The sequence below is a fragment of the Gasterosteus aculeatus genome, chromosome 21 (assembly GCF_964276395.1).
Source record: "Gasterosteus aculeatus chromosome 21, fGasAcu3.hap1.1, whole genome shotgun sequence".
NCBI lineage: Eukaryota > Metazoa > Chordata > Actinopteri > Perciformes > Gasterosteidae > Gasterosteus > Gasterosteus aculeatus.
In genome coordinates this window covers 16,267,417-16,289,284 of record NC_135708.1, presented here as the reverse complement: position 1 = coordinate 16,289,284, position 21,868 = coordinate 16,267,417, and the positions used below count along the sequence as shown (strand labels likewise).

Genomic DNA, 21,868 nt, shown 5'->3' with positions numbered 1-21,868 from the left:
TGGTGATTTGTTGCTAAACGTCTTATACCGTGGAACCATTGAGAGAAATGTGTGTCCCGTCATCCACTTGAAATGAAATGAAAAGCATGAGAAGAAACAACAAAAGACACCACACTTATGTTGCTTTGTGATGTTATTGGTGCTCGTACACTCCTTTTAATTATGCATCATAAAAATGTTAATTATTAAAGTCAGAAACACTGAATTCATTAGATGGCAGGAGTAATTATTATAGATACTTTAACCTCAATTTTATTACAACACAGCCTAATGGATTTCAGATAATTGGCTTAAATGGGAAAATACATTCATATCTAATCACAGGAATACAAAATTAAATGTTTTCGTACTTTCAGCAATTCACACGGAAACTAGTACGATTGTACGACAATGACAAATGAAACAAAAACTAAACCTGTTACTTTAGGGGTTGAAGTGAAGCTTGAGCATCTCTTTTTGAGAACTCAGAACAAAAATTAATTCAGACGCCATTGCAATCAAAGGAGGAAGCCTTGTGTCTCTCTGCATCAAGTGGGCACTGCAGCGGAGGAGCATGTAATTAGTGCACCCATGCATTCACAACATGAAATGGAAGGGCCTCACTTCAAGGACAACGACCGTGTGGACAAAGACGAACCTTCACAGATCGAATGCGTGCAGTACGCAGGCTCACGGTCTAATGACTGAGGCAAATGCTGTTAACACACCGTAGCATTTGGAATTATTTAAGCCTGCCGAAGAATGAGCAAGTCGTGAAAGGGTTAAATTCAGAGGAATACATTTTGAATCAGTTAGAATGATCACAGCTGAAAACAGTGTAATACAAGTTTAATAAGGAGCTGTGAGAGGAAAGCAGAGTTGGCACAAAAATCACATTTTAGCTGATTGAGACACATTTTGTGACTTAATCGATCACAATTCTCCCTAAAGCTTGAAGCCAAGACTTAATGTAATTGAGTGGCGTGAAGCTACTTGCAATTAACATGTGACTTAACATCCAGTGTTTTGCGTGCTGTATGAAAATTACGCTGAGCCCTCACAGGTCAGCTTCCTTCCTGTTGGTTGAGTTATCGAGCCCTCAATGGCAGGATTCTATTCTATTTCCTTGAAACCGCAGCAAAACAAATCGAGATAATCATCAGCAGAGAAAGAGGAACGGCCTCTGTAATTTCGCCCTCTGTTTGTCGTCTTATGCCTTCCAGCACAAGGGGGAGAGCGTGACCTTTTGGGGGGGGGGGAGCATTGTGACGGCGACGCCTGCTCGGCGTCTCTGTGCCGCCCCCCGAAGGGGGAAGTCTGCTGGTTTCCGATGAGCGTCGGCTTTAACTATCTGTGACCTGGTGAAACTGTTAATGCTTCCAGTTCTACCAGCAATAATGTCGGCAGAACCAGAGGACATCTACCTGTACCTGTATCTACCTGCACACTCAGTGGGATGTGTGACATGTGGTAGTTGTTATCTTTCACTGATGTGTTTTTGAGTGTCCATAAAGGTTCAGAAGAGGGCCAATCAGCTCATTGACTAAGTCAGAAAGTACTGGTTAGAGTGAGTCATTATTTTCTACTGGGTGGTTGTAATAAGAAATGAAAGCCCACAATTAGGTGGGAAACAAAGAAAGACTTTCCAGGAGCGGCTGCAGGGATGCTAATTATTTAGTCATAGAAAAAATGTAATCAAGTAACATTGTGGTACTTAGGCAGCACAAAAGTGCACAATCCCCTGGCATAAGCGCGTGAAACAAAGAGCAGGGGACAATTGTCTAATATGCCATTTGGAACTACCCTGTTGCTTTTATCGGCAACATGCATGAAGTGGAAATTTTGTGCATTATTCCGCCGGCAGGATTTATCTATAAATACCGCGTATGAGGGACAGAGGAAGAGCACAGAGACGAAGGTGAAGAGGTAGAATAGGGGCGGATAATAACATCCTACTGACCTGTGTGTGTGTAAAGCTGAATAACCTTTTCCTGAGCCTGAACTGTTAAATGGACGACAGACAAATGGATAGATACAGATATATGGAGAAAGTCATCGGTTCTATTATTTGAGTATCGTTTTCGCTCTGCGAACATATTCCCACCTTGAACAAATTGTTCAAATCTCTAACTCAAATTACTCAACCGCGTTGAAAAATAGGCTTCATTGTGACCAGCTACCACATTCAAATGCCAAACACAACCCTCTCCCCGGGGACCAGACTGCGTCAGGAAAGGCTGCTCATGCACAGTGGCAAATGTCAGCAGCACACACATCTTGAAACGTCTGCCACTTCCCTCTGTGACTTTTTTTTATTTAGCGTTGTTCACGCCTGCTACCGTTGCATATTGCGTAACACCACAAATGGGAGCAGGAGAGGGTCGACTCACAACCACAGGCTCACCCGGAGACCAAGCCAACCGCGTAACGCGGCCAACCTGGGTGGCCTCTGGGATGCCGGGCCAAAAACAAAAACAGCGGTTGCCAGCCCTGAAGCCACGGGGGGGGGGTGGGAGATCAGACGGGCTTTGAAGTCGGGGCAAAATCACCGCTTTGGAGCAAAAACTTTTGTCCGAATGAGCCTCAAAGACCAGGCCTAAGGAAGCGGAGGAGACGCCGGCGAGCCGGGCCGAGGCTCAATTATCTGGTCAGAGCATCTCTTTTGTATCTTTTTATTTGGAAGGAATAGAAATCTATGAGCGGGCCTCTGCCTTGCAACCTAATCACAGCTTCTCTCACACGCGGCATCACACACACACACACACACACATGCACACAGACACACACACAGATTCTGTTGAATATATGACTGGTTGGAGACATCTAACCAAAGCCAGACGGGCGCGGCTATCAAACACCGCAATGTTTGCAGTGTGTCACGTTATGTGTGTGTTATAGCTTAGTTATCTATGCAGTGGATACTAATGCTAGCCCGGTCCTGTCCTGGGATGAACTATCCAATGTGTTGATACACTTAGAAAAAAAAAAATGAAACAAAGAAGATGTAACATGTAGGAGTCTGAATACGCCTCCACCGAGCGATAGGATTGAACATTGAATCCAGCGTACATTTCTGCAAGGACGAAGAATTTCTTTTGACAATAAGCAGTCGGAAAATAAAGCTTGAATCAACGTTCTCAGAAGCTGAAAGAAGAACATAAAGTAAAACATTAGGTCTGTGCTTTACAGTGATTTCAGAATGAACACAGCCACATTCATCTCTTCTGTATTTAGTAGTTTAATAGAGTGAATTTAAATGCGTTTGACCGGGAACATTGGCACTAATCCTTCAACAACAATCTTTAATGTAATCCAGTAGTGGTTTTTGTTCGGATTAAATTGAGATTAAAGCAAAGAATGCAAAGCACAAAAAGTGAACACATTTCCAACGAAATCCAAATAATTTAGCTACATTCTCTACGGACATGATTCCGGCTCACCCTTTTAGTAAACGGCACGTAAAGTTAGATGAAAATGTCAATAAGATGAAGCTACAGGGAAACAGCCGGCATGGCTCCGTCCAACTAAACCGGCTCGTGTGAAACCTGCTTGTGAACAAAGCCACGATTGCTGTTTCCTTTCCTTTTCCTTTAAACTTGGAGAAGCTGTCAGAATATCCCTCAAACATGTGAACACATACCCAGCATGCACCTGAAGCGGTTCACGACCTTCCTGCTTGTTCTGCCAGCGTAGTGCACGGGGGGGGGTCTTCCTTTCGGGAATGTACCGTATGCTACTCCTCCACAGACCAGTGCCTCAACCATTGTGAGGTCCAGCAGATGATTCTGGCTTTCGGGAAGAAAGCAGGGAACGGACACTTGGAGTCCAGACGGTGCCACAGGCCTCCTGATGCGTCCGGCCTCCACCTGCAGACCGTGAGAGAACTACTGTTACCCGTTGGCACATTGGGACCCTCTGGCGTGGCTACACACGCTGCCTGATGGAAATGTTGAAAGCCTGCACCCCTGGGTGGTCAGCCGGGGCGTATCCAATGCCCTCAGCTTTTACAAGTTGGACCAAGGGTCCCGTGGCTCTATAGGAAGATCTTGTTCTAGTCCCTGGAGGTCCCGTCTCGCTAAAGTAAGAACCCGCCCACCCAGTAGTGCCTGTGTGGATTCTACACGCATGCATTTCCATAAGAAAGACCCGGACTTGGCCTCGCCTCGACCCTGAGATCCCCTTCCACCCTCAGTGGCCCCGCCGTCTACTCCTCTGGCCTCGTAATGCCAGAGAGCCGCCCAGCCCAGGTCCCATTAACAGGGTGCAGATAAGCCAGGTCAAACAAGAAGATGTTAAAAGGGGGGGGGTGGGAGAGCTGAGTGGGCGGGTGGGTGTCTCGACAAAAAGGCCCACTCAGAAGTGACCTCTGGCTTTGCTTTGGTGTCTTGAAATAAACAACAGAGCAAAGGAAGCTGTGGTGGACGAGGACGCTGTAAATCCTCGCAGAAATGCTGCACTCTGTATATTGTGGTCCTTGGTGTGTTGTTCTGCTCTGTGTGCCAGTAGTCAAGCACATACAGAATTAGAATATTACGCAGTACCGCCCTGTAGCACTTTAGAGGTAATTAAAATGAGCTCTTAAACAAATGGAGCTTCATTGTCTTCAGATGTGTTCGCGCATCGCTCATTCTGTCCGGTTCCCTTCAGTGGGGAGATCTGAGCAGAAAACACAGCTGAAAGCACAAGAGCCTGAATACATTATGTCTATAGAGATATAGGCTCATTATAATGCTTATTGTATTTTTGAAGCATTGGCAGTTGTTTGCTACTGGCATATGTGGTTCTTTTCTTTGTGTCTTGGGAATTAGAAAACAAATGCCTGTCGAAAAAACAATAATAATATAAAACTCAAGATAATGGTGACACTGCAGATTTAAAGACAAAAAAATAAATGACATACAATAAATCCTACATGCTTTAATGAATAGTGACAATAAGGTGTTTTAACCCCAAAATAAAGGTCCGTCTGCCTTCACAACCACTAGGAAAAGAAAAGAAGCAAATATCAAACCCGGTCTCCACACAACACAAAGAAGAAGAGATGGAGACAAATCCCAGGGGTCTGATTCTTCCCGCTAACCCTGTTTAAAAGTCAGCCTAGCGCTGCGTGGGGCTCTGCAACGAAAGCAGAAGTCAGCGTGGCGCCGGGCTCCAACCGTTTAAATCAGCATCGTCGGAAAATGTCAGCCAGGTGAACGTTCATCGGGAGGCGAAGGCGTCATCTCGGCGTGCGCGTGCATTCCTTGCTTCTGCACATGTAGGCCTACTGAACATCCACACTGCGGGCGCACAGCTCGAATGCGCTGACACGGAGGCCTTTCACCGAGGAGCTCCTGCAATAACACACAGCAGAGAGGAGGTTCTCATCAGACGGCTAAAGTGCAACGACACCGACTCTTGTCTTTATCACCTCCCACCTTTTCTCGCGGGCTGTTTATTTGTCTCCTGCCTCCACCATCTGTATCAGTTCTTCTTATCAGAGCAGTAGAGAGAGGCAACAAGTTCGAAATGGTGGGTTAAACTGCACGGGGATTAAGGTGAACAGAAAAGGTGTCTTTCTGGATGCAGCCCTCCCGGACGGGGCAGGCTGCGACAGGCTGCGACAGGCTCAAGCGGCTCTATACGCATTGCATGCGAGGCGCTTTGCCTTCGTCCTGCTGGGGTGCATTTCGTGGCGGCAGAGCGGCTCCGCCGCCGGGCTGAAGGCCACAGAAAAAGGAAAAGGGGCAGATGAGGCGTGAAAAAACACAACCTGAGAGTAGAGCAAAAAAAAAAGAAAAAAGAATAGAATAAGCGAAGGGGGTGGCTTTTTTAAGTTGTGTCCGCTGTCCTTTACCATCACCGTCGATGGTTCCTGCTCTGTCCGTTGGCTCTTCACGTGCTGACACAATCTACCCGCGCTGAGCTTCGCTTGGACTGAAATAACTCCGGGCACGTTCCAGGATGACAAAGCGCTCTGCACAGGGCCGATGACTCATGCAGGCTTTCGGGAGGAAGGTTGCTATTAATACGAACACGTTGTATGGCAGAAAAGAAGAATATCACTGCGGGTTGTATGCATGCATAAAAGTTTAAGCCTCAGACGCTAACAGGTGGGTTGCAGCAGTGATGCAGCTCGTGTGTGTCTGTGCACATGCATGTGTCTTTGTAGTGCTGTTGTCACAGACAAGGAAAGGAAAACTACACACGGCCTCGAGAGAAGACGTCACAGACACCTCTACTACTTTGCACACACGGCTCATTTATAAATCATCTTACGGTTAAATGTGTTTATTTGCAAAACATTTTCCTTGCACTAGAAGAGAAAATCTCCTCTGGATGTGATTAGCGGTACTGGCTATCAAACATTCCGATGAGTTCAAGTACTCAAGTAGCGTGCAGTCGACATGCAGGGTGAATAACGTTCCAACAGACCCTCTGCTGTGCTCAGTCTGCACTCTTGCTGCTCAGAGACAGAGAGGAATAGCCGAGGCAGAGCAAAGAGACAGAGACGGGGGACAAAGACAAGTCAAAGTCTCCCAGGGACCTTTTGTTTGCTCTGTACTCTGAGTTTGGAAAAAGGAAGCTGTCCAAAGCTGAAAATCATCCATTCCAGTTTCCTGTTTGCAAATCCCACCGGGTTGTCACCGTCCGCTGGGATTCCCAAGGATTTCCTATTTGGCAGCGTGCACTCCTCCAAACACAAATCAGAATGTAGAACCGGCATCCACATGAACCTCGTGCACAACGGGAATATACATCTTCACATAATAACTGACTGGCAGACTGTGAACCATTTCAATCTGGCTCAAATTGTTTCCCACACAACACAGATTTAAATTGTCACATCGTATCAAGGTGCATTGGAAGCACCATCAAAAAGATATACACGTATCTGCGTACTACGCAGGTCAGGAGTTGTTTCCGTAAATGGTGATACATCTTCATCTTTTATCTACTCAAAGAGGAGAAATGTGAGAGACTACACGCTCCTGTAAAAATAACTCTTGCAGGGGGTAAAAGAGAAGAGGAAGTCCACAATGCAGACATCAGCACCTGCAGTGTGTGAAGTGATGAGAGTGAGTGAAAAAACATCGGCAACCTTATAAAAGGTAGAATTCTAAGAAGGAGAAGGTCCTCATTCAAACCCTTCAGATTGATGACTTCAAAGGAGCAAAAAGCATGTTTGAATATGTAATCGAACAGTTTGTTCCAATGTAATTTGTTTCTCTGATTAACACTGAAATAGGTTTTACTTATTTCTTTACAAATATGTCTTCACTGCCATTGTATTACTCCATTTAAATGCTTTTGTCGTTACACGAAGAGAAAAGGACATCCGGTGTTGTATGTTGTTACCATCCCATATTCATACTGGATACACGTTTATGGTCATAACGCAAAGCTTTGCACGGGACTCGCGCTGCATCAGGCTTTCTCAGTCGTACGTCTCTCAGTGTTACAACTCTGCAGTGGATGACAGTTTATATCAAAGAGAAAAACAACATAAGCTTCCCTTTCTCTTACTGCAGTGTTACAAAAGAAAAATCCATACACGGCCGAGTCTCTCCTGCAGTATTTAGGTCGATCTACTGAAACCTAGAGTGAGAGTCTCACTATCGCTGCGGTTTTAACCTAAATTCCACAACACTTGAGCTGGTATAAAAATAATATTGGCAGTCGTGTGTGTGTGTGTGTGTGTGTGTGTATCTCTGTGCTTTCACATGTGAAATCTGTGCTAGTTGCAGTGGGCTGCAAACCCTTTACATAAGAAAAAGGTTTATTGTCTATTTGTGGGAATCTCAGCTAACCTGCCCTTATTGCACAATGATGAATTATCACCCACGTAACAGGTGTCCAAGTATCATGTTATCATTTCTATTGTTTAATGTGACGCACGACGAATAATTAGAAAAATACCACCTTGAACTACCCAACTTAACAGTTATTACTTTGACATTTTAACTGTTTTTTAAATGCACCGGAGCATTATTACAACTCACTTCCCAGCAAAAGCACACTTTACAAATGTAGTCTTTATGACAAATACTAATTGACTGACAGAAGGCTGTAAATAAAGCAGAGTTAGTCATATTCACCCTGAAGAACTTTTATTTTGATAAGGGGTTGTGTTTACAGTCTCTAGAGAACCTGTAAAGCTCAATGTTGGTGCGTTAAACTTTGAAGAAGAGTCGCGTGCGTTGTTTTCTTCTGTTTCTGTTCTATTCCCATGTTGCAGCTGCAGCTCAAAAGGGAATGTTTTCCCTCGTAGGATGTCATTGCTGCTGGGGATCGTACTCTGCTGCGTACATGGGATTTAAGGTGAAAACACCAGGAATAACTGCAATAATACTGTGACTAATACATCTCACGTTTGTCAGCCGCCGGTGGAAGGAGACAAGCTGACAGCCGTCAGTGCTTCCAGCGCTGTCAGTCCAGCAGCCCTTTGGCATTTCCGCCAGCCGGACCCCATGTGGACAGAGAGGGACAGTTGGGAGCATGAGGAGACTCCGGGAGCCGCGGATATCGTCCCTTTCTAACAGCGATCACCTTCGTCTCTCAGCACGACAGACGGAAGCGGCCTAAACTACGGATGATAACGTCCATCAAGCTATAACACACAATAAATATTTCGAGGTGTTTTTTTTCTTTCTGATTGTGCCTTAATATCCTCTAAAGACATCTGAACTGCTTTGTTTTCATTGCTCAAAGGAATGGAAGTTCAGGTGGAAATAACAACCACCATCTGCCAGTTTCGATTGTCCAGATTTAATGCCTTTAAGAAACCACAAGGATGTGACTAACAACTATTTCTAGCTCTAAACCTCTGCTCAAATGGAAAAAAAAAACGTTGACCATTAGTCAAAGCCAGTGAATGCAAATGTATAATAGCTATTTAAATGTTATGCACTACAATAGGGAAACAATGTTACAACGCCAGGGAATGCAAATGTATAATAGCTATTGAAATAATAAGTAAATACAATAGGGTTCTACGAGTTCTACACAGGGGACGAACTGCTTTTACCCCATAAAGGGATAGTGTGTCGCTGAAGGAGGAATTAATCCCTGAGAAGATGGAATCAGCCGACACAGAAGCAAAGCCGTACTCCTTTGACAAAAAAAAAATCTTACCCCTCTTATTTGTTTCATTGGGTGACTTTGGTGTTTTAAAAGCTCAGTTAAGGTTCAACTAAGCGACATTTGACCCTTGAGCTGATGTTGATTTATCGCGGTGGCTCTGCGGGTGAAACGTTGCGCTGTTGCTCTCGTCCACAGCAGTTCTGTGCTTTACTTCTCCTGCCTGCTCCTCCAAACAGCAGGCGAGCTCACTGGTGGGTGATAGATGAGTTAATGATTGTTAATGGCCAGCAGTGTGTTTCGACAGAAAATAAAATAAAAGCCTGTTCACTGATGTGAGTAATGTGCACGGCGGACTGGGAAACCGTAATTAAATGGTGGTTGTGGTCGGTGAAAAAAACCCGCGAGATTGTTGATGAAGCTTTCAATAACCGGACTATTCTGATTTGAACTTCCTGCGGCTATGTTCTAGTTCTGACATTGTTCATAATTGTGGAACAGGAAAAATGTATGACTTGATTTGTCCTTCCTTCCTCGGTCCTATTTCAAGGATATACTGTATGAATATGAATATGCTAACGCTGGTGAAACTGGCTTACGAGGTCTTGATGGGGCTCATTTTTGGAAAGTGTCGTCTCCTTATTGTAAGGAATCACGGCATAATCTAAAAATCTTTTTCCTGCTGCAAAGCTGACTGGAGAAATAATTGTTATTTTTTCGCCAGGAAAACATCCTGGTTTGCTATTTTCTTTTTTTTTTTTTTTACTTCAAATCAAGCTCAAAAGAGACAAGTAATCTAGCGAAGAATATCCCACGGCGAGGCTGTTAGATTGAACCCAGCCTGGATAACAACGTCTATGGGTGGAATCTGCCAGATAAGTCTGTATCGAGCCACTGAAGCAGGTACAACATCACGTCTGTGGATCCCCACGTTTATTTGTGGCAGCCGCATAAGTGGTCAGTAACAGTTAATCTGGACAAGGTTATAATATGAATTCACAAGGCTGCTGCAAGGGGGGGGGGGGGGGGGGGTGTATTGTTCTCTATGAGTAGGTGCTGATGAAATTTTGAGTGCGAGTGGTGAATTATTTAAGAGGGAGGATTATTAAAGCGGCTTCTTGGCGCGTTGCTTGCGGGTATGAATCGATATGAGCCCCTCCCCCCTCCCCCGCATCCTCCCCACCGAACTCCCCCTCCCCCCCTATTTCTGTCCCTGAAACCACAGAGTCTGAACAGAAGTGGCGACACATGGCCGCGGGACGAGCCAGACTGGGCAGCCAGATGCACTGTGCCTGTGCGCGCACCAGGCTTGATGAAATACAGTACACGAGGAGGATGAAGAGGACGAAGAGGATGCGCCTGTGTGTGTGTGTCTGTGTGTGTCTGTGGGCGCGGGACTGACAGAGGGGGCTGATTCACACTGACCACGTCTGCAGGAACAGATGGCCAACTCAAGGCCTGCCAAGTCTGTTCTTCCTTTCCTCCGGGTCTGCAGTCCGAGTCAGAGGGCTACACACACAGATGTAGAGCACGCACACACACACACACACACACACACCAACATTTTGACCCCTCGGCTATATAACGGTTTATTGTGGTAGCCTTCGATGCAGATTCGATTCCACAGACTTGATTTGTGCGATGCGGGATGCTCGGAGGCTTTCAAGATTGAATAAATGACCAACATTCAGCGCTCAATGTCCTGCTTCCCTTGATGGATTTATAGTGAGTTAGTCTAGGTTGATTTTCCTCTCTTTACCCCCCTCCCCTCCCCCACCCTGTGTCCGCTCTGTTTGGCCCATTCTGCCGAACCATTAAACCTTTTCTCCTCTTGTGTATTGGGAGTCTGTGTTTTGCCAAAGCTGTGGTTTCTCTCGCTGGCAAATGATTTCCAGCCACGAGGACAAGCAGTCGGGGCGGCAAACAAGGAGCACCTCAGGGGTCCTACGGCGGTCGAATAAACACAGACAGGTCTCAAACTGGTGGTCGCGGGGCAGAGCGGTTCACCATTCACGAGAGGAAAAAATCTTAAATGGCTCACAAAGATTTCCCGGTGTAACCTTGACGGGTACTTCAGTGTGAATGTGCCTTAACAATGACAAAAAAACCCCTTTTCTTTTGTAAAATGTAAAAAGGAAATTGCAGATTTCCTTAAAGCTTCTCTCTCTGTGTTGGTGGCCAATTCTCAGGCTGTAATTCCTCTAGAAACTGAGGGCTGAAATGATGTAGGGCTAAAAATAATGGCTCTATAAATAAGAGGTGCCCATTGAGAGTGATTGAGAGGCGAGGTCGCCAGGCAGCTGGGGGGGGGGACGCTGGGTAAGTTGGATTCATTAGCGCGTTCGGCTTCCAAAGAGTGGCCCCCCCCCCCACAATCCTCCCACACAAACACACGCGCAGAGTGTTTCACTTTCTATCTCTACCGTCGCAGCTCTCCCTCTCGTTGCAGATCGAGCCACATCGGAACCATCCATCAACCCTCATTACCACTCCTGCGTTCTCAGCGCAGTTTTCCTGCGTGCCGCGTGCGCACTTGTGTGCGTTTGCATTCATGCATATGTGAGCGAGGCACCGTGTGCGTGCTTTATTATTCACACTCAAGTGTGGATCCTCTTTCAGCCCCCAGACACCTGCCGGAGACACACACACACGCTGATGCTCACACTGTATTTTCTCCACCATCTTTCTTTCTGTTTTGCTCAGCTGAGAGTTTTTATTTACGTCAACCAACAAACTCCAGTGACCCTCCCACCCCCCCTCTGCGGTTTAAGAAATCCCTTCGTATCTGTTCAATTTGCATATATTGTTCATGCAAATTCCTTGGTTTCGCGGTGACAACATCAATCTGCCCATACAAGTGGACACACACACACACGCAGATGGTTTTATAACCCTGACGCTCCTTTTAATGCTCCTCCTCCTCCTCCTCCTCCGTATTGACGTCACGTCCATCGGGCCGTTCCTCTGGGCCTTTTCAGTGGATGCTGCAGCCAAGGACTCCAAACGTGCAAGACACTCTCACCTGATAAACCCGGCCCTTATTGGCTAATCTGACTGAGTTACCGCGGCGACCTGCCGTCACTTCGCACACACCGCCGTGACTATCAACCCGCTGAGAGGAAAACCCAGCGGACTGGTGGCGCCCACCTGTTTGTTGTCGCTTTCGACGTGCACAGCTGAGCTGCCACAAGACTATGAGCTGCCACAGAGAGCAAAGTCCCCGCAGTCTGGTGCGAAGAGATAACGTTTCACGTCCAAACAGCGCCAGAATCATGATTCGCTCGCCTCGTCCGGCCTCCCCCTCTCTCGTGCTTCTTTTTTTCCTCCTTCATGAATATAGAATGAGTGTGAAGTACTCTGGCAACTTCAGCCTGAGCAAAGTAAGGGTTAGCCTCGAACTCGACAGAAATGTCAAGTGGCGGCTTCGCGTCACGACGATTTAAAGCGGAGCGCCGATGCCGAGCGAGGACAGGTGGGGCTTTGACGGCAGAGCGTCTCAGCGTCTGAAATGTCAAAGTGGCCGGTTGAACCTGCAGGGCTCCGATGCAACTTGGTGCTGCACATCGAGACCCTGTTGCCCAACTGGAGCTGAGCTCTATGTAATGAGAAATTAGAGTTAAACCTCACTGCAGCGAGGGAGGGAAATCTCCAAAGGAAGAACAGAGGGAGAAGAAAATTGTGAGAGAAAGGAAGAGAGATAGAGAGAAAAAGGGCCGCTGGTTGTTTTGATAAATAACAGCCACCAAGAGCTCTGGAGACGGTATTTTAGCTCTTATCCATCACGCGATTATCAGATTACATCAATAATAAAAGCGCTTTGTGGACATAAAAAATGAAACTGAGACTGATGCCTTTTGTTTTACCAACCCCCCCTTGACCCATCCCCATGAGGAGGCTATAGGACGGATCACTTTCCACATTGAGAAAGCGAGTCCTTTGACTGGACAGACTGAAGAATGCAGCCATGAAGAAGAAGTCCGGATTTGAGCTCCTCTTCCTCTCTTTTTCTTCTTCTTCTCTCAGCAGGGGCGGACCGGACACGGAGTCCTTTTGAACCATCTTCCATCCAATCGTGTTGACGTCCTTTTATTATGGCCACTGAGTATTTGCTTAAGTACATAAGGACATGCGGGGGACTTTTCCTGTGTCAAAATATGTGGGTACATAGAGGCCTTTTGTGTTACACAGTCCTTAAAATAAGCAAATCGTTACCAACACTTGCCAGGCAGATGCATGTCAGAGAGAGAGAGAGAGAGAAGAGGTCAGTGGGGCATGAAGGAGAGTGAGTGACATCAGAGACACGTTTTCTTTTCACCCATCCATCTGTGCACTCAAAATAAAGAGGCCAGTCATTAACCGGCCACCAGCTGCTGCATCTTAGCCCCCACGTTTTGAACACTGCTCACATACACATGTGCATACGCCTGGACGAGGCCTCCGTGACGCCACCTCACAAAACAGCGAAGGGGAAACGAGCCGCGCGTCAGCTGGTGAGGCTTTCCTGCAGCCGAGCGGTGCCTTTAGCAAAGCCCGCGCTAACCAGCATAGTTTAGCCTGTTAGCATGACAGCCCGGCGCATCTGGAGTTGATGGGAACATCATCGGTTTCCTGCAGCCATAGAGCCGTGCTGCTATAACGGCAATGACAAATCTACACAGGACACATTGTCTGCCCTTTTCCTGATGAATGGAGCCAGGACGGACAACCGGAATCCAAGCAGCAAAACTATGGCTGCGATAAACACAGAGCAGAGACAGTAAGTTCGTGGACCTTGTGATTGTTTATGCACATCTAGACTAACAATGAGCAACAATGCTAATGCTAAATAACACTATGACTCTGAGCTGAGCTTGAAGAGGACACGACTGGCCACGGTTCAAAGCCCAGGCGGCCCCCCGGGCTGCTCATTGTCCCCGGGTCTCAGATCCTCCCCTACGGGTTCCCTGCTACCTCCGGCCCCCATCAAAGCCGAGGAGATGGACCAGGACTGGGAACCGCCGGCGTGGTGTGTGTGTGTGTGTGTGTGTGCTTGTGAAACTGCTCGGGCAAAAGAAGAGACGGAAACGGAACACTGTGATGTGGCGTCAGAGGTTTCACAGGATAGTTCAGAGTCTTGAGAAATATGAAGCTGCACGACGATTGGTGCACTATAGAGAGGCCAACTTTTGAACTCAGTAAAGGCTGAGAAAGCCTGAAGGAGAGCTCATGTCAACATGTTTACCCTGTAACTATTGATCGATTGCAAAATAGTGGCAGTGAACACAGAAACAAACACGGCTGTTTTACTGTGCTGGTGCCGAATGGCAGATGGACGGTTTCATCACGGCGACGCACAGAACGGGCTTTGCCCTCATTGCTCTGTGTAGTTATGGCTCAAGGGTGGAGAACTTAACACAAACACAAGCAGTGCACTATGTCATGAGGTACACGCACACACAAAACCTACTCAATGTCACATAAACCGATTTTTACTTACAAATGGCCAATTCTTCACTTAACATAAAAAAGACTTTGAGGTTGAGCTTTAATCCAAAGCTTGTTGGTTGGCTGAGCATTTGCGCCTGTTAAATTTGCTTTTACTTTACCATTTCCATGTATATTTATTTGTGCTGGGAATCACGTTGACACATTAATCATTTATTTGCAATATTATTTGCCATACGGATGGAAATAATACGTTTCCGGATGTGTTTTTACCTCCAGCAGAGGAAATCTTTGACGAAGTGTGTGGAATAAGTCAACAGTGACAACAAGCATGAAACTGCTGATAAGAAAACGAAAACTAGAAAAAAGGAAATCTACCGTTATATAGTTTCAAAGTAGGAATGAGATGTATTCCTAATGGCTATACATTGCACAATTCAGGACATTAACATGTGTAATAATATACCTTCAAATTGAGAATGAAATGGGGAGTAAAAGAGAGGAATTGGCTGAAGGAGGCTCGGCTGTGTCGGCATTAAAGTAAATGTGCCTTTGTTTGCCTTGAAAGTGCGACGTCTGACTGAACAGCGAGCCAACTGGAAACTGAGTCAGTGTTTTTGTTATTTTTGTCCTCTTCTGGTTTGAGCCTTTAACATCTATTTAAACTCGAGGCCTGTGAGTTTCTGTTACGCCCTCCTCTAAAGAGAGGATACCGTAACTCGCCGTCACACGTGAGCTGGCCAAAAGGTGGGTGAGGTGAAACAAATTGCATGGGCGCACAAGTAGGACCAACAAAACAAAGTACCGTTTAAACCAGGTTTATTTCACCTATAATACGGTAGTGGGGGAAAAGGGGCTGAGCGGAACCAAAGCAAAGAAATTAACCAATGAAAAGGACCCCTAACCTATCTAGTCTAAACACACCCTGCTAAACTCTCTGATAAATACAGGGGGTGGTCCGCCCAGGTCTTACCTAGTGTATATAGACAGAGGTTTATCTACGGGTAGTATGTAAACCCCAGGGTCTCTTACCTACACACTCCCATTGTGCGGTCCCCTTTTCCCTGGGACAACGGAAGAAGCAAAAAATAAAAAGTACAAACAACGTGATAACCACCGACAGAATAACAACAATAACTTGACCTTCACCAGTTCACATGACCCAAATACATATGTAACCAAAAACACAAGAACTGTCACTTGAACCCAGCTCAAAACAATAGTTCCTGCCAAAAAGTTATTTTGTTGCAACAGTCCTTCGGCTCTCTCCAACAGCTCTGCCACCCCGTCTCTCCCTCCCGACCTCCTTTTAAGCCACGGCATCCTGCAGTTGATTGGCTGTGGGTGAGGGTGATTAGTGGCTGCAGGTGGGAGCGGGCAGTGGAGATGACTGCATGGTGGGTGTGTCAGAACACCTGTGGGAACACAAGTCAAAACACACACACACCCCCAAGCAGGCCGAGGCACGTAACAGTTTCCCATCGCAGTCTGACGGACAGCTCACCCGTCTCAGATTAACCCCCGTGAGGAACGAACTTGTGTTTGCACAAACGTTTTTGGTGTGCGTGTGCTGATAAAACAGCGTAGTGGAACAAACAACGACGTCCTATTTCTGACAATGTGGTTCCTTTCAGCCTCGGTCGTGAAAGGCAATGAGATCTCGTTGGTTCACGGTTGTTGGGTTCCACTCCACTCAAAACTATTGGGAAAATATCTACTAGAATTGGAAATTGTCTTGAGGAAACAGCTTTCCGCAGCATCGCGTTTTTTGTTTTTGCTTTAATTTACTTACTTCTATCATTCATTCATACGAGATGCTCACACGCACAAACGCGAGACGCAAACACACGGCAACACGCACACTCTGGTATGAAAACCGCTGGAGATTCAGAAGCCCCGCCCGAGGCCGTCAATTACACCAATGTACTCCGGGCCTCCGAGCACACATTAAAACGTTAAGCGTCTAATTACTGCGATGCATTGTTCACGCCATCACAGATAGCACGCAGACTTCTGTTCTCTTTATGCAGCTTCCAGTAGAGTGTAAACACAAGTTTCTGTGCAGAGCGTGGCGAGCTGCACGCAGGCCGGGCCGACAGCCCGTGTAGATAATAGCATCCAGAGGAAAGCTTTGTAAGTGAAAACAATAATTAAGAGGTGTCAGTGTGTGTGTGTGTGTGTCGGTGTGTTTGCGCTCACCAGCACTGACCGGCAGCTCACCGCCTCAAATCAGGCTTCTGTGCTGCTGTGCCATGGCGACGTAACACGTTGAGCCAAAACTATTCCCAAAGCCAATCCTCTGTCGTCCTGAGAAACAGAATGCCGGAAAAATAGCAAGACATGGTTGTTTTTTCTTTCTTTTACAAAGAAACCTTGTTATGTAAGAGGTAAAGTGGGTCACGACGTTAGCAGCGAAACATGCTGCTGCTGCACAATCCCACATCACTTCACATTAAGTAGCCTACTCCTTTTTTCCTGGATCCTCAAACTGTTCACACTGGAACAAAAGTAGGGGAGGGAACACCAGCTTTTTGCACTCTCACTGATGCAATAAGCTTCTAGCAGAAAAGACAACCGAGTCATTTGAGGGGGTTTTTAGGACAAATTGCACTGTGCACAGGCAATATGCACCATGCACAGGCGCACGCACACAAATGGAAACGTGCTGATTAACATGCAAACGCAGCAGGTCGGCACCGTGCCGAGGCTCGACGCCAATCAGCCTCTACCAGCTGTGGCCACACCCGCTTTGATGTTTCACACGAGAGGGTCCTAAAGGGTCCGGGGGCGAGAGTCAGCGAGCGGTCATATCTACACAATCACTGTCGTCATGGACACGCCGTAACTGTAGTAACTGTAATCCCTCAAAATGGTGATAAGCTCACAAAGTTTGAGTGCAGATAACGAGCCGCAGGAGGCCGGGCTGCAGGAGGCTTTTTACTCTTTTAACAAGAGAACTTTTCGGATTCTCTTTTTATTTTTGGGGGGGAAATAAATCACACCTGCAGACACAGCAGGTCCCAACGATTTAGCCCTATGTTAAGATGCGATTTAAGATTTGCTGCAGTTTGTCCAAACACGTCGCCTGGAATAATAAAGGGACCGATATTTCAGACAGGGGACCGTAGTCTGACAGGGCTTTTACTGAAACAGAACTCCCTCTTCCCCCGTAGTCAATATTAGAGCTATGGATTTTCAAAAGCAATATCCTGCTCCCAAAAGCAGTCATTTCTCTTTATCAAAGCCCTCTAAGCCATTTGAATGGAGGTAATTAAACACTTTCATCTCAGCCTCATTTCCAATAAAACTCATCTCCATTGTCACTGGCGCGGGCTGGCTATTGCGATTAAAATCAACTCCGTAACCGAAGGGTGATTAACCGGGTTGAATCACTGGTGTTATTTCGTTTTTTATAGACGCATTAAGGCTTGTACAAGAGGAATCCATTTGTCCTTGTACATGTGGGTCAGCTTCCAGTAAGGTGTATTTGGCCGGATTCCTGGTATTCTTTTGTTTTTTGTATTGCGGACAAAGCTGAACGGGCTCAGAGCCCAAGTCGAACATTTCCCCCCTGGCAGACCGTCACGCTGAACACATAAGAGGATCGGGAGAAGAAAGAAGAAAGGATCTGCTCTGTCGACGCTCTCCCTGGCCCCTCCGACCCTTTGCTGGATTGTAATAATAATGGCTGGCCATCTGGGCACCAGACTGTGAACGAGCAGCCCCTTGGAGTGCGGAGGCTCTTTCCTCGGGCACACGCTAGGGTCATGCCATCTCTCAAGCAGGGGGCAACTGTAGGAAACAGTCCTTTACGACCCCTTTGGTCCCCTAAAGAGGACATATTCAACATCGCTGGATGTTTTAGATGGCTGACGGCTGGATGGGATGTCAAATATATCAATTAACCATCCTTTTTTAATGATTATTCATTACATTATTTACCGAAATAATGCTCAAAACGACATCTGTTTCATCTGAGAAACAGCCCAAAACCTGAGAGAGTTGATCAATATCAATATAAAACTTTTTGTCAAAGATCTTTTTTTTTATAACATTTTCTCTCTCGTTTGTCCAGCAAATGCACGTAACATAAGAACACCAAATAATATCTTGCATGACTGCTTGACAAAAGTAAAAGTCAGCTGTGGATGAAACGTCAACAGTACACATCCCACGTAGCTGAAGATGAAAATCTCCCCCAGGAAGTGAAAGACTTCATAGAGCTGCAAATAATAAAAGGCTTTGAGAGGACCACGAGGGAGAAGGTCATCCCAGATGAGGAAGGGTTCAGGGTGCATCATGTGAGTGAGTGTGTATGTCTGTGTCTATGTGTGTTTTTGAGACGTGAAGGACATAAATCATTTTATGGAGTTTTTGCCTGATGAACGCGTCGCCGAGTGCACCCACTGCATGAGTCTATGTGTGTATTTATTTGCTCCTCTGTAAAGTACGTATGAACTGCTTCCATCCATGCTCAGCATTTTAAGGGGCCAGCTGGAGACCGGCCTCCCACACAGACACACTGGACAACCAGCGCACTAATGGCAATTAATGATTGCCTGCACAGTGCGTAAGACACAGACACTGGCGTAAACAAAGTGAGTAGACTGAAAAGTGTCCTATGAAAACCATTGTTGGAGCCACCGAGACGAGAAAACAATGATTCAAATAAATATGGGCCGAATAAAGAACGTAGGCTTTCTTTTTTTTACTTGAAACCACATCAAAACGGCCGAACCCTGTTTCCACCTATTGTCCAGCTGTGAAAACAACTTTATCAAAAGGGGCTGTCCAGCCCAATTCAAGTATCCCAACGTTTCTCGCGGTACACTTTACTTCCATTTCTACTCCAGGAACATCCAGCTCTGGAAGTGATGAACGCTGAAGAGCGACATCATCACTCGAGCTCATGCCAGAAGCGGAGGAGCGAAGAATGAACAAACGGCAAACACATGACAGGCGAAATAGAACGGAGAGAAAAGGCAGTTCTGCGGAGAGAGGAAACAGGGTGGGGGGCAGATTGGGACCCCTGCTGGTAGAGAGTGGGCTCGCTACAGCAGAGAGCAGGAATTTTGAAACATGGAGCATTGAAAGGTGATTTGCTGCCTCACGGGAAAGAGGATATGTGCCTGCATTGTTGCAGACGTTCAAATTCACGTTTTCGCTCCCTCTACTTTGAAGGATCATCACAGAAGATGGAATTATCGTGATGGGGAGCAAAGCGTAGAGGACTGAGCAGTGATGAACACGGCAGCAAAGGACGCCGCTCCATTACTTTCTCTTCCCCATTCACAAGCACCGCCAGGATGCTGAGCTGCACCTGCACTGGTAATCACGCGCCACAATCTCCCTTCCAGCAATCCTCAACAACAAAGTCTAATGGAGCAATGCGAGCGTGCCGGATCTCATCGTGGCTCCAGTTGGTTCACATCACACTGACGGAGGTAACGCCTCATCCACCATCCGCACAGGGCACTTGGCAACGGATGAGATGCGCCGCATAATAATGAGCAGTTGTGAGGGGCACAGGATTAATTATCGCAGGGCTCCCCGCGAGGTTGAGGGTCATTAGGCCCACCCTCACTAAACTCCAGCAATTATCAGAAAGCGCCTTGATTACCAAAGGACACCAGCGAGGAATCGCTCCCCGCGTCGCTCAGTGCGAGGTGCCGCTTCACCCCGAGTGAACCGTTAAAAGGCCTTTGAATGGAGGGACACTCCTCAGATGGGTCCTCGTTTTGCACCAAGAACATTGAAGACACATTTTAAGATCACGCTGACAAATCAGAATCAGTTTTCTTACATGTTTTTATGTTTTTATTTTAGAGTCAGCCATGTCGATACAGTTTCAATGCACTACAAAGACCAAATGTCTGCACTAAAAATACCCGACGCTCTGCATCATCTTAGGGATTTCAGCAACAGAGCGCACATAGTGGTAGAAATTAGAATAAATGTAGTTATGTTTAGTGTAGAATTGTAGTTTGTGTGTTATTAGATATTAGTTAATACATTAGCATGTTGGATGAAGTGAATGTGATATGAATCAAACACAATTTATAGTCACGTAAATCATATAAACACTGTACACATCAACATTCTGTCACAATGTGATGTGACGGATGCTAATTGCCGTCCTTTATGAATTTCTCCCAATTTTATCCCCAAAGAGGGTTTTTTGAGAGTTTTTTCTTCTGTCAGGTAGTAGATGAGCAACTGGATGCAAGACAGCCGATTGAGGCAAATTTCTTGAGTATTGGACCACATGAACTGTGTTAAACCGTATAATGAAGTGCAATCATTTATGTTGTGTTCTAATTAAAGTGTACTAGATGAAACTATACATGCTATGTTACGTTCACTCATTGAGGCCTAAAGCCAAATGTATCTACGTTTCGGGTTGCAGCAGCAGATTCACACCTCGTATTTCACTTTGTAATTGCATTCCTTATCACTTTGTTTAGTTATTAAATACTTGTTTTGACTCTTTTGATTCATCGTTTCCGGCCGGGACGAGAACAAAGGAGTGCGACACCCCCCTCCCAACACCCCCCCCCCCCCCCCCCCCCCGGGCCTTCCGAACCCTTAACAATTAAACCATGGAGTGGAGAGGATAACTACCCTCGGCCTCCCACGCTGGGCTTAATTTATTGTGTTGTGCTTCTTGGACGGGACATCTGGGTCCGACAGAAAAAAGGTTAAACTATTTCGTTGAAGCCATCATCTCCTCCTCCGCAGGCCACTGGGAGCGTTGCCAAGAAATAAGGAGCTCTGCAACAACATCAGCTCAATGACTGGAATCCCTCTGACACAATCAGGGCAGGAGGAACAACAATGCTAATGCGTGCATATGTGCACTGCATTCATATTTCAGAGCTACATTACGACCGGCCGGTGAAGAAATGGATAAAGACCGTCTCAAGGCAGCTGAGCCAATTAATTGTTGCTGGGTTTTTTTCAAACCCAAGCTTCCAGATACTCGAAATCAGTAAATTGAGAACTAAAACGTATTTAATAGAAATGGCCCTCGGCGAAAACAAAAGCAAGGTCACGTTGTGTCTATTGGAACAAGACCCGCGGCATGTTTTATATTTCCAAGATATCTGTACTAACAACTAGGGCAGCAACACTGTTTTTTTCATCAGGGTTTCCTCCGAACTAAAGGTACAAACATAATCAGACATGAGTTATGGCGGGTTGGGCACAAAACGGAATTGTACCTGCAGTCCCCTGTAGAGAGGCGAAGGTCTAATACTTCATCATCTGTACGTTATTGACTCGCTACGATGCCAAGGACTCTCAGGGGGTAAAGCACGTAATAGAAAGGCCTTCATCGGTTCTTCACCGAGGAATTGTGCGGTTGGTCGAGTCTGGACGGCGCACATATATTGCCCAGGTTTGTGGA

General features: G+C 46.2%; 1 long non-coding RNA gene across 1 annotated transcript in view; it reads right to left on the bottom strand.

Annotated features, from left to right (window-relative positions):
- Positions 1 to 3,199: 3,199 nt before the first annotated feature.
- LOC120811955 (uncharacterized) overlaps positions 3,200 to 21,868 on the bottom strand; it is a 29,132-nt gene continuing 10,463 nt past the window's right edge. Inside the window, exons 2-3 of the long non-coding RNA XR_005710485.2 lie at positions 5,136 to 5,312; positions 3,200 to 3,845 (exon numbers count right to left, since the gene is read on the bottom strand). This is a non-coding gene — a long non-coding RNA (uncharacterized LOC120811955). The remainder of the gene's footprint in view (positions 3,846 to 5,135; positions 5,313 to 21,868) is intronic.